The 14,137-nt window shown below is 43.8% G+C and overlaps 1 protein-coding gene across 4 annotated transcripts in view; it reads right to left on the bottom strand.

Moving 5' to 3' along the window:
* Positions 1-14,137, bottom strand: part of LOC110526624 (talin-2) — a 130,146-nt gene that overhangs the window by 92,095 nt on the left and 23,914 nt on the right. Inside the window, exon 2 of one of the 4 annotated variants that reach the window (XM_090238932.1) lies at positions 186-234. The exons of 2 other annotated variants lie outside the window; for them this stretch is intronic. The gene's annotated coding sequence lies outside the window, so the exon portion shown is untranslated. Of the gene's footprint in view, positions 1-185; positions 235-13,896; positions 14,090-14,137 lie in introns of those variants that run through there. One more of the 4 variants, XM_090238931.1, reaches the window with a different exon arrangement.

The following is a 14,137-nucleotide window of genomic DNA, read 5'->3' as shown; positions in this document are numbered from 1 at the left end:
TGTTTAAACAACACTATCCTTCTAAGTAGATTCTTCGCAAATGTGTGGAGATGGAGACGGCACTTAATGAAAGGTGTTGGCTGAAGCCATATAAAGGTATGAACCATGTTTCTGAAGCTTTGGTTAGCAGTAGGAGCAGTGGATTTCAAAACAATCTCCATCATCTCTAGCACATTCAGTCTTACCTTATCCTAGGCTGCATTTACCCACAGCGATATCTGCAGATATTCACAACTGAAAAAACAAGAGAATTCATGCGCTAATGTGAACAGAGATAAAGAGGTTAAGAACAATACATAAATGAATGTACAGTGCATTTGGAATTTTCCCCTTGGCTCTCCCACATTTTTTAAATTGTTTCCCCCCCTCAATCTATACACAATAACCCCTTAATGGCAAAGCAAAAACAGGTTTAGACATCTTTGCAAAAAAATAAAAACTGAAATATCACATTTACATAAGTATTCAGACCCTTTACTCAGTACTTTATTACAACCTTGAGTCTTCTTGGGTATGACGCTACAAGTTTGGCACAACTGTATTTGGGGAGTTTCTCCCATTCTCCTCTGCAGATCCTCTCAAGCTCTGTCAGGTTGGATGGGGAGCGTCGCTGCACAGCTATTTTCAGGTCTCTCCAGAGATGTTCGATCAGGTTCAAGTCCGCGTACTGGCTGGGCCACTCACGGATATTGAGACTTGTCCTGATACCACTCCTGCGTTGTCTTGTCTGTGTGCTTTGGGTTGTTGTCCTGTTGGAAGGTGAAGCTTAGTCCCAGTCGGAGGTCCTGATTGCTCTGGAGCAGGTTTTCATCAAGCATCTCTGCATTTTGCTGCATTCATCTTTCCCTCGATCCTGACTAGTCTCCCAGTCCCTGCCGCTGAATAACATTCCCACCGCATGCTGCCACCACCATGCTTCACCCTAGGGATGGTGCCAGGTTTCCTCTAGATGTGACGCTTGGCCTTCAGGCCAAAGAGTTCTATCAGACCAGAGAATCTTCTTTCCCATGGTCTGGGAGTCCCTTAGGTGCCTTTTGGCAAAATCCAAGCGGGCTGTCATGTGCCTTTTACTGAGGAGTAGCTTCCATCTGGCCACTCAACCATAAAAGCCTGATTGATGGAGTGCTGCAGAGATGGTTGTCCTTTTGGAAAGTTCTCCCATCTCCATAGAGGAACTCTGGAGCTCTGTCAGTGACCATCGGGATCTTGGTCACCTCCCTGACCAAGGCCAGTCTCCCCCGATTGCTCAGTTTGGCCGGGTGGCCAGCTCTAGGGAGAGTCTTGGTGATTCCAAACTTCTTCCATTTAAAAATGATGATGGAGGCCACTGTGTCCTTGAGGACATTCAATGCTGTAGACATTTGTTTTGTACCCTTCCCCAGATCTGTGCCTTGACACAATCCTGTCTCGGAGCTCTACTGACAATTCCTTCGACCTCATGGCTTGGTTTTTGCTCTGACATTCACTGTCAACTGTTGGGCCTTATATAGAGACAGGTGTGTGCCTTTCCAAATCATGTCCGATCAATTGAATTTACCACGTGTGGACTCCAATCAAGTTGCAGAAACATCTCCAAGATGATCAATGGAAACAGGATGCATCTGAGCTCAATTTTGAGTCACATAGCAAAGGGTCTGAATGCTTAAGTAAATAAGGTATGTTTTTTTATTTAATAAATTGGCAAACGTTTCAAAAAAGCTGTTTTTGCTTTGTCGTTATAGGGTATTGTGTGTAAATTGGCTGTAACAAAATGTGTAAAAAGTCAAGGGGTCTGAATATTTTCCGAATGTACTGTGTCAGAAGCTTATTAGAGCAGTATTATCCAATAGAGATGCTACTACGAAGCAGAATGCTCACAACTAGATATTTATTGGCCCTGATATTTGCAGTAGGCCATATGCCATTCTTTAATAGGCAGTGCTTGAGAATGAACATGTTCAACATGTCGGATAATTATTCATCAGCTAACCATCAGGACATTATGACTGGTTAAATGAATGAGCATTACTTAATAGGAATCAAGCCTCAGTCACCACAAGACAGCACAAGTTGAAAAGCAGAAACACAAGAGCATGATAGTGATTTCATATGATACGAGATCATACTCAAATGTCAGTTTTCAAGAATAGCAAGAGGACCAAAGAAACTAATTCAGGAGGACGTGTATGAGGTCAAATCAAACTGCTGCATTCAGCTGAAAGATGGACAGTAACTGATAACTGTTGTGAATTTGATCATCTACTTACTCATCATTCCTTCTATTGTACACCTCGGCTTTTAACCCTTTGGGGGTTAGCCACCCCAACCTGAAACACTGCTGATGTGTGGATTTTAACACTAGCACCAACAACCTTAAATTGTAGCACCAACAACCCCATTTTGAAAGTCAAATGTGCTCAATTCAAACATAACTAACTGCCAAAGAGGCGGCCGACCGGTGGATCGGTTTTAGGTTTCTTCTGGTAACGGATCTACTGCATATCACAGTCATTTCTGAAACTCCTCTGAGACGCAGTAAAAGACAGTCAGGCGACAAGAAGCCCAGTCACAGAAGGTGAGGACAGAAACAGTGGGAAAGAGCACCAACACAGCAGGTGAGGACAGAAACTGTGGGAAAGAGCACCAACACAGCAGGTGAGGACAGAAACGGTGGGAAAGAGCACCAACACAGCAGATGAGGACAGAAACGGTGGGAAAGAGCACCAACACAGCAGGTGAGGACAGAAACGGTGGGAAAGAGCACCAACACAGCAGGTGAGGACAGAAACGGTGGGAAAGAGCACCAACACAGCAGGTGATGACAGAAACGGTGGGAAAGAGCACCAACACAGCAGGTGAGGACAGAAACGGTGGGAAAGAGCACCAACACAGCAGGTGAGGACAGAAACGGTGGGAAAGAGCACCAACACAGCAGGTGAGGACAGAAACGGTGGGAAAGAGCACCAACACAGCAGGTGAGGACAGAAACGGTGGGAAAGAGCACCAAAACAGCAGGTGAGGACAGAAACGGTGGGAAAGAGCACCAACACAGCAGGTGAGGACAGAAACGGTGGGAAAGAGCACCAACACAGCAGGTGAGGACAGAAACGGTGGGAAAGAGCACCAAAACAGCAGGTGAGGACAGAAACGGTGGGAAAGAGCACCAACACAGCAGGTGAGGACAGAAACGGTGGGAAAGAGCACCAACACAGCAGGTGAGGACATGAAATGGTCCTGCTTGTCAGGTGGGGGTGAGATGGGATGTACTGTACTCCAGCAACCTAGGCCTAATCAGACCCCTCCACATACTGTACAACTAACCATGGCTGCTTATGAAATGGCACCCCATTTTACTTTATAGTACACTACTTCTTCTGGCTAATAAAGTAGGGCACAATAGACTATAGGGAATATGGTTCCATTTCTGAAAATCAGCAAGCGCCATCACAGCCAGCATGTTATTCTCACTTACTAAAGGCTATGAATACCTGGAAAAGGAGAGAATGAGGTATTAATGAACTGATCAGCTCAGATGTCATCCTCCAGCTAAATAAATGTTGAGAATAAGACTTAAAGAGAGAGTAGAACCTTATGTACAGATGTGGGATGTTCATTTAATTTGAATTTGCTGTTGCTGTAAATTCAAACTTGTAGAGTATTTAAGATTTAAAAAGGTTTCTGAAGTTTGTAATTTCCACTTTAAAATGTCAGACGTGATTTGCACTAACTAAAAATGTATCAACCCCCACAAAAATGGCCATTAATTATAATCTACATTTCCTGTTGCTGCAGGATTATTTTAAAACCGTGAGAAAATGGTCAAATTAATATCCTGCATCTGTACAACATGAAAGACACCTGCATTCCTGTCCTTCTGTATTCTAAAGCCGCAGAGCTTTGGACATGAAAACTAAATTATGCTTGATACAGCATTCAAAAGTCCACCCGGGTGAAGCCTTCGGAAATGTCTCTACCTTGGTACAGCTTACAGTACGAGCTGATTTTACTACATTGAACCAAATCCTGCTTTCAGAAAGTGTAAGGTAATCTTTGGTGGAAACACACCATCTCATTCCCTGGAGGGGTGTAGAGGTGGGGCACACATGGCCATATCACCACTGCAATCTGTGGAGTAACAATGCACAACATGTGACTCCATTGTTGGGCTCAATGTATCAACTATTTCCACAGTTTTTCATACAGCAAGGTGGACAGACTGAGGGCCCTGCAGACAATGTGGTGCCAGGGGGAAACATCCTGGCCAGAGGTGAAAATGTATTTTTAATAAAGCTGCACTCGATGGTATCCCAATTTAACACTATTCCCTGACCACTCCCATTCATTTCAACAACAGTCTGATTAACACCAGAACCGCTGGGCCTCGAGGTATAGTTTAGGTTCATTTGAAGCAATTGTCGTGGTGATCCACTGGGCATGACACCTTCAACTGTTGGGAGAAGGAGGGGAGCAGGCCGTACTGTTGGGAGGTGGAATGGGGAAAATGTTATTCCAAACTTTATCCGGAATGTTCAATTCTATTTTGTTGCGACTCAAGCGATACCTCGGTCCATTCTACATGTAACTGCCAAAATAAAGGAAAAACTATAGTAAATAAGGGATACAAAATATATTGCTTCCACACAGGAAGTCCCAGACAATTGTAGAATCTATGCCAAGGCACATTGAAGCTTGTCTGGCGGTTCGTGGTGGGTCAACGCCCTATAAAGACACTATGTTGGCGTTTCCTTTATTTTGGCAGTTACCTGTAGCAGCAGGCTACACAGAAAATGGAACAGCTGGATAGGGGAAACGGCTCAAATCACGCAAAAGGGAAAGTAACTTAGCGGACAAAGTTTGGACACAATTTAGTGTGTACGACATCTAAAGAATTGCATCACTATACTTAGAGCTTTGCCATTTCTAAATGGACGTATTGGGTTGTTTTGGGAACCTTGATTTTTTTCAAGGCCCCCATACTACACAATGAGGATGAGGAAGGGATTTGCGGTAAGTTTCTCAAAAACATGAAATCACAAAAGGTGTGTCATTTACATCAAAAAGAGATTTGGTTTTAAAAAATAACATCCTTTAAGATTCTTACGACTGTTATATGGACTTACAGTGCCTTCAGAAAGTATTCACACTCCTTTGTGAATACATTTGGTAAGCAATACGTTTGGAACATCGAATCGCAATACATATAGAATTGTGAGAATCGCAATTCAAATCGTATCGGCACCTAAGTATTTTTAGTCCCCTAGTATTTCCCTGCCCTAGAGTGTTGCTACTCAGTGCTCACTGAGGCCTACTAATGGTCTGGGATGTGTCCCAAATGGCAGCCTATTCCCTATTCCCACTGCTTTCGACCAGAGCCCAATGAGCCCTGGTCAAAAGCAGTGCACTATATGAGAACAGAGTGCTATTTGAGACGCGGTCCTGCTGTCTTCGGCCACCCTCCCCCATGCATCACAGCAGGCCCAGCTATGTCATTAGCTAAGTGGGGACAATGGAATGTGGGTCTTAGTAAATGCAGGGGAGAGATTCACATGTGGCCAAAAGACTCATTGTCTGGGCCTACCACCTCTCACTACTTACCCACCTGCGTAATATCAACCATAGGCTTGCTTTGCCAAACTCATGTGGGGTGAAGAGATGAGAATATATTAACCATATAACTCAGACAACAAAGCCTTTAGTCTGTAAGAAAAAATATTGTATCATTCAAACAAAACCATCAAATATCCAAAAGTGTTTCTCGACCATGCATCCTTGTGAGTAATGGCAGTTGAGGAAACTGCAAGTTCTGTACAGGGGTTATGGTTAGAAAGGTTAATTTCCTCTATTACAGTGAAATAATGTCTCAATGTATTTCTGTGTCCATATGACTAATTCTGTTGAACCAAACATCAAATGCAAATAGTGAGTTGAAACCGCTTGTCAGAGAGGAAAAATAAATCTCTCATCCTTGTTGTTGGTAGTGGCAGGGGGAGGGGCTTGGTGTGTGTGTGTGTTTGTAAACAGAGAAGTAGATGCGAAGCAAGAGGTTTCACTCTTGCCAAAATCTGTCCAAAATACGCCCAATGCATTTCTTTGGGATTATTTTGGACCTAAGTGTTGCCTACCTTCCTACCTTTTGGACAACAACTCCCATTGCGGAGACATGAGCATCTCTGGTGTAAATGGGAAGGTGTACAGCACAGAAGGAGTGAAGAACACAATACCAAAAAGGTGACCGAACAAGCGGACATAAAACACACAAGAAAATAAACAGGATTCTTGCCATAGGAATATCACGCAAAAACATTAATTCAAATATATTCTATATATCGCCCAACCCTACACCAGCTACCCATACACCTCTCAGCAGCAGGAGAAACAAGCTCTTCATAGCTCAGTACCTCAGAGAATTCAGCAGTAGGAGAGGTCAATGAACACAACCCACAGAATACATTCTGAGAATTCCAGCACAATATTCCTTTCCTTTTGAGAAATGATGCTCATCTACAGTAAACCTAGAAAACCATCAATCTGAAACTAAAACCAGCTTACAAAATCTGTGGTTGTGAGGCCAATTGGACGTACTGCCAAATTATCTAAAACAACGGAGGTGGCTTATGGTAGAGAAATGAGCATTCAATTATCTGGCAACAGCTCTGTATTCTACGAGACAGCATGCCAACTGCACACTCCTTCAAAACGTGAGACATCTGTGGCATTGTGTTGTGTGACAAAAACGGCACATTTTAGAGTGGCCTTTTACGGTCCCCAGCACATGGTGCACCTGTGTAATGATCATGATGTTTAATCAGCTTCTTGATATGCCACAACTGTCAGGTGGATGGATTATCTTGGCAAAGGAGAAATGATCACTAACAAGGATGTAAACAAATTGTGCACAAAATGAGAGAAATAAGCTTTTTCAGGGATCTTTTATTTCAGCTCATAAAACATAGGACCAACACTTTACATGTTGTGTTTTATATTTTTGTTCAGTGTAGTAGGTTTCACCATTTCTATCTCATGCACGTGATTTAATCCACTATATCACAGAGGCTTCTCTCAGGACATCGCTGAATCTGGTGATAGAACAGTGTACCCAAAAACACAATGAAGTAATTTTATTGGTGCATTCCTGAACCCTCAGGATTTCCTATACCCTTTTTACTCTCACAGATCAGAGTGACTGTGGGTGACACACGGCATTGACCCTCTCAGTAAAACAGACATTATCCCCCAAGGTGACGGAGGGGCATGCAAATGCCTCCAGCATGAGTCAAGGCCCATGGTATTGCTCTCGTTTTCTTGTTGTTGGTCAGCTCTTCTTTCATAATCTACATGGCTCCCTATTCCCTATATAGGGCACTACCTTTGACCAGAGCCCTATGGGTCCTGGGCAACAGTAGTGCACTATGTAGGGAATAGGGAGCCATTTGGGCCACATTCAGTGGTTTTTAGAGTGTTCCAGGACATCTGTGGAGCAGCTGTTGCTTTTGCTCCTCTTAGGGCTTCAGCAGGGCCCTGTGTAGAGACAATATTTAATCATGGCTATGCAGTGTTTCCCCTACATATTTTTTTTTAGCAGCGGTGGCAAAGGTCGTGGAAGAGAGAGGCATGCCGCCCAATATTTTTAGAAGGACTGAAAAGGTCATTTCTGGTGACTTTTTAGAAAGATGTTCTACTCCAAGACAAATTAAAATCAGATGACACTGACCATCTATAATCCCCCCAGAAACCAGCCCAATAACAGATTATTTTACTGTAGCCTATACATGGTACTAGACTGGATTATCAGGCAGGTGCTATTAGCAATAAACTTTTTCTGGACCAAAAAGGGGGCACTTTCCTGCAATTCTACACATTTTTCCATGGACCTGAGAGACTTTGGCAATTGTAAAGCAACATTTTCTGCAATTCTACACATTTTTCCATGGACCTGAGAGACTTTGGCAATTGTAAAGCAACATTTTCTGCAATTCTACACATTTTTCCATGGAGTAGACCAAAAATGTTGCAGTGTGACAGCTAACTTCCATTGGGGCCCCTGGGCATGTGCCCTGCGTGCCCGGTCGGTAATCCAGCCATGCCAAAAATACTCCTAAATTCCTAATTTAATGGTTTCATCGTCTTAGCTTTTATTATCAAAGATTATATTATTAAAAAAAATATATAGGTCAATTGTCTATTCTACAAAATTTCTGTGTGGTTTTATTCATTGAAGCTCATACTGAAAGCGTTGTTCCATCCCGAAAATTACTTTAAGAAAATGTATTTTTGGGGTGTGGCAGCAACAATTTAGCTATGGCCAATTGTTGGAAATCAAACAGTGTCCGCACACACACACCCCCCTCTGTGCTATATAAGGCACTGAATGCAGCCATCCCATACCTCCCCCGACATCCAAGCGAGAGATCCTAAATGATTAGTCCTGCCCTGAGGGCCACAGACCATAATTAAATGAGTCCCTCAGCCCCTCTCAGCCTTGCTTCCCCAGCCCCTCTCAGCCTTGCTCCCCCAGCCCCCCTCAGCCTTGCTCCCCCAGCCCCTCTCAGCCTTGCTCCCCCAGCCCCTCTCAGCCTTGCTTCCCCAGCCCCTCTCAGCCTTGCTTCCCCAGCCCCTCTCAGCCTTGCTTCCCCAGCCCCTCTCAGCCTTGCTTCCCCAGCCCCTCTCAGCCTTGCTTCCCCAGCCCCTCTCAGCCTTGCTTCCCCACCCCCTCTCAGCCTTGCTTCCCCACCCCCTCTCAGCCTTGCTTCCCCAGCCCCTCTCAGCCTTGCTTCCCCAGCCCCTCTCAGCCTTGCTTCCCCAGCCCCTCTCAGCCTTGCTTCCCCAGCCCCTCAGATCTGCTCTCAATGCCGTAAATGGAAACAAACCTCTGTTGAACTAGAGGGGACTTATGTAGAGCTGGGAATTGCCAGAGAACTCACGATACAATACCATGATACTTTGGTGCAGATATGATATGTATTGAGATTTAAACGATTCTATATGTATTGCGATTCAATACAGTAATTTCATTGCGATTCGATGTTCCAAACATATTGCTCACCATATATGTCTGCTGCAAAGGGACAAGAGAGGGTCATGAGAAAACACATTTTGATTAGTCATGCAAATAAAAGTTCCCTGTGTGCTTTGGACTCTTGACATGCCATAAAGGAAAACGGACAGAGTTTGAGACACCTGATAGAGTTTATTGAGCAGCATCTCAGGCCTGTCATCAACACAACCATCAGCACTAGGGCGACAACAGCATCAGAGAGCAGATACAACACAGAACTGCAGATAGCAGCCGTCCAGAACAAAAACATCACAATGATTTAGGGAGAGCAAATAGGAGACACGGCCTCTCATTCTGCACTCTTGGGATCAACTAATTCCATATCATTTGAGCTGCTTCAAGACTTGAGGTTGCGTGCTATGCCACTGCTTATAAGTATAACTAAATAAATCTAAGATGTGTCAAATAAATGATATCCAACTCAGGGCTCCAGCTATCCAGCTAGTTCAAGCTTCTCCAGTCTCCTGCTGGATCAAGATCCCCGTTGCCTACATTTTTTTGTGCGTCTAAATTATTTCAATTTCATTTTTCACCCCTTTTTCTCCCCAATTTCGTGGTATCGAATTGGTAGTTACAGTCTTGTCCCATCGCTGCAACTTCCGTACGGACTCAAGAGAGGCAAAGGTTGAGTGCCATGCGTCCTCCAACACACAACCTAGCCGAGCCGCACAGCTTCTTGACAATACCCTCTTAACCCGGAAGCCAGCCACACCAATGTGTCGGAGGAAACACTGTGCACCTGGCGCCCAGCCAGCCACAGGAGTCACTAAAGCGCAATGGGACAATAACATCCCTGCCGGCCAAACCCTCCCCTAACCCGGAAGATGCTGGGCCATATGTGTCTCCCATTCACGGCCTGGACTCGAACCAGAATCTCTAGTTGCACAGTTAGCACTGTGGTGCAGTGCCTTAGACCACTGCGCCACTCAGGAGGGCAGGAGTGGCGCAAATTATTTTTATTGAACTTTTTTTAATAGCACTCATCTTCCGCCTATCATTCCCTATACCTCCATCTCTCTCTCCCTATATCCGTCAGATGCTGGGGCCACCAGAAGGATTACAGTAGTGTTCAGAGCTGCTGTAACTCAGTCAGATGCTGGGGCCCCCCAGAAGGATTACAGTAGTGTTCAGAGCTGCTGAAACTCAGTCAGATGCTGGGGCTCCCCAGTGGTGGAGGTACCAGCTGCCAGGCATTAATGACAGCACAGCAGCTCGAGTTCAGCAGCAGTCAAACCTCTGGAATTCCACTTTCTTATTGCTGGATGGCTGACAAGAGTATGATAGACACGCCTCATTCATACTCATCATAGCTGCTATGAGAAACAATATCAAGTAACAAAGTAGAGGTCTCTCTCCAGTAAAGACCTTAATGAACTTTCAGCACTGTGCTCAACATATAGCAGGTGGTATTATTACTAACAGAGGCTGTATTGCTCATTTGCTCTCTAGGCTTTGTCTAGAATGAGCACAATCTTCTATTTTCTTCTGATGTGTGAAAACAGACTAGTCAGAAAATTGCATGAATACTTTATCAAGGACATCACCATGTACTTAACAGAACAAACCAATATGAGGTTGTGAAGTATTTTTGTTTTATGCCTCCAAGGCTGCGTTTACACAGGCAGCCAACTCTGATCTTTTTTTAACCACTAATTGGCCTTTTGACCAATCACATCAGATCTTTGGACATCAGAACTTTTTCAGAGGTGATCTGATTGGTCAAAAGACTAATTAGTGGAAAGAGGGAAAAAAAATCAGAATTGGGCTGGCTGTCTAAACGCAGTATGAAGAAGTATAGTAGGCTGACATCCCATTGGGTCTTTTGGCAAACAAGAACTCTTGCTGAGACTGTTCAAGTCGGGTCTGGACCCAAAGCCACGATGTAAACAACTGCTCCTCACCAATGATAAGTCTAATCTATTTTATAACTCAGCTGTGGAGAGATAAGGGTGGTCTCTAATCCTCTCTATGGGTGTAAAAGCTGAGTGCAGGACTGCTGGTGTTAAGTCTGTTGCATAGCCTACTACTACTGACAAAAAAAACAACCTTAGTTGGCTGAGAGTCATGTGCTCGATTGGTCAACAATTTTAAACGTGTATTTTTTCCCTATATAGACACACCCTATGTTTATTAATAAAATCAACTATATGTAGACTAATGAGCTTGTCTGACACTTTATGCCAGGGTTCCTCAACTGGCGGCCCACAAGCCGAATTTCCCTGCGAGTGGTTTTATTAGGCCCCCAAGTTCAAAAAAATAAATACAAAAAGGAAATCACCAAGTGATTTTAATTTGGGAAATCTTAGTATTTCCACGCATAATAGAGAGATACGTGATCATATACAAATGTAAGTTTGATATGATTATGTTTTAGTCAAATATTATATCGGTTTGGTCTTCTTGCGATCAATTTGCAGTCTGCAAGTTATTTGTAATTATGTTCCGGCCCCCCCGACCATCCACTTTAGAAAACAATAATAAAATCAGCCTGCGGCTGAATCTACATGATGATCCCTGCTTTAAGCACAATGTGATTAAATAATTAAGACAAATGACTGGAGGGAGCCAGAGTTCAGGATCACCTAACCAGAAGAAGAAGAACAACTGTTCCTGACCCTCTTCCTCCTGCTGACCTTTGCAGATTCTGCTGTTACGCGACACCTGAGGTTGGCAACCTTTTCCATTTGTAGTGACAATTTATCTACCAATCTGCATGCCCGCTATGACTTTTATATGCACATTTACATGGAACAGTTTAATTTCATTTATAATAAAGTTTTGGCATCTCAAAATCATTATCATGTGGTTCATCTAAATTCTAAAATTAACTTATATTGCCAACTACGTAAAAATTTCCTACAGAAAGCCAACAAATAAACACATTGCAGCCTGCAGGTAGAAAATATCCTGATAAAAATAAATATCCTAGAAATCACATTGGCTGTGCATGGCCTGTCTGCAAGGAACTAGAAACATTGTAACATTGAAACAAATAAACAACTAATAAATCGACAACTCCTAAATGGAAATAAACCAAAACTTGTTCCTCACAAGTGTAGCCTAGGTCGTGCAGTCCGCAAACAACATGTCGACTACGACAATGAGAACGGTAAAAGACTGTAAAAATAATATATTGAATGCATTAACGGAAATTACCGTAACCAAACATTTTAGATTAGAAATTATGGGAATTAACTGTAAATGTGATACTGATTTGGGGCGGCAGGTAGCTTAGTGGTTAGAGAGTTGGGCCAGTAACCAGCAGGTAGCTTAGTGGTTAGAGCGTTGGGCCAGTAACCAGCAGGTATCCTAGTGGTTAGAGCGTTGGGCCAGTAACCAGCAGGTAGCTTAGTGGTTAGAGCGTTGGGCCAGTAACCAGCAGGTATCCTAGTGGTTAGAGCGTTGGGCCAGTAACCAGCAGGTATCCTAGTGGTTAGAGCGTTGGGCCAGTAACCAGCAGGTAGCTTAGTGGTTAGAGCGTTGGGCCAGTAACCAGCAGGTATCCTAGTGGTTAGAGCGTTGGGCCAGTAACCAGCAGGTAGCCTAGTGGTTAGAGCGTTGGACCAGTAACCAGCAGGTAGCCTAGTGGTTAGAGCGTTGGGCCAGTAACCGAGAGGTTGCTGGATCGAATCCCAGAGTTAACAAGGCAGTTAACCCACTGTTCCCCGGTAGGCCGTCATTGTAAATAAGAATGTGTTCTTAAAATATACTGTTGGTGTGCCTCCACAATGGATTAGTTCACAGACGAGCGTGAATCAGACAGGTGTCTCATGTGCCATAAAAATAAATATATTTTAGACTGCTCTCCTAAAAAAAAGAAAAGAAAAAAAATATTGATAGACCAACAGCCTATCGACCAAACAATCGACTAAACAGCCTAAACCTTGAACTAAAGGTCAAAGCCAAAAGGTAAATAAGGCCATCAGAGGTAATACACAGACTGATTATATCAAGGGTGGGTGCTGAGGAGAATGAGAGGGTGACTACCCAGCACTCAGCCGATTTACTGAAACACAAAAACACTTTACATCTTAAAAAGGCTGTGGCTTTGCTAATCCTGTGAATTTCCCCTGCGAAAATGATCATTCCAGACAGGTAAGCTGACCTGCTGGAACCCAATTAAAAAGGCCCTCAGGCGCTGGGCTGGCTGGGGAGAGAGAAAGGAGGAATGCTGAAAGAGGAGAACAACATGACAAGCCGATGAACTCTGAGGACCCTGGTTAGCCATTGTTGAGGTAACAATATAAGCCTAGTGGCTCAGAGCGCTGCTGCGCAATTGTAGCTGCTGTGTCGAGGCTAGTTCTGCTCTCTCAGAAGGCTGGCAGGTTCTATTGTCCTGGGCAGGGAACACAGTCCTTTCCATTCAACCACGCTGAATACCCTACCTCGTCCATGTACACAATTGCTGTGGTACACACACAAACACATATATACACAGTTCTAGGCATGCAACATGATCACAAACCAGTTTCTCAAAGACGGACAGCTTGAACAGCCAACATGACAGTAGCAACGCTATTCTGTCTGCGACGGTTAGTCTTGTAACTAAGTAGAGCGGTTGTAAAATGCCACGTAGTCACCAATTAGTGCCCAAGTATCACAGGGAATGGTTTGGAAATGAGAACATGACACAAGGTTGGTGTACAACATGTGTAAGAGATCACAGAGGACGCAAAGCACTTACATTATGTTCTTGCTAAATGTTTCATTTACAGTACGCAACTTATAATGCTGAGGTTTCATTTGATAAGAGAACTACAAGTTTAGTACAAAACTCTAGAAAGAGCCACCTATCAAATGCATTGAGACACACATAGCAGCACATCTAGGTCTCAATCTCTCGGACTTCAGGTTAGACTTACCGACACAGTACAACCCTATGTCTAAGTCACAGGTGGGTTCCTAATGTCTCAAATTGTTTATCCAAAAGGCGACACCAGCTGTCAGCTGCTCACCAACTGCCATGTCATTACCATCCAGACCCAGTACATTATCCTCCATTAGTATGATCTGCCCAAAACATGGAAGCAATCATGTTTTTCTGATCGTCGACTAGAAGTTTTTTTCAAGCGACTGTTTCCTCCACTCTTGTTGACAACGGTT

Source organism: Oncorhynchus mykiss, chromosome 6 (assembly GCF_057628025.1).
Source record: "Oncorhynchus mykiss isolate SJ-2025 chromosome 6, ASM5762802v1, whole genome shotgun sequence".
In the NCBI taxonomy this organism is placed as follows: Eukaryota; Metazoa; Chordata; class Actinopteri; order Salmoniformes; family Salmonidae; genus Oncorhynchus; species Oncorhynchus mykiss.
The sequence above is the reverse complement of the archived record's forward strand: the minus strand, read 5'-3'. Positions and strand labels throughout refer to the sequence as shown.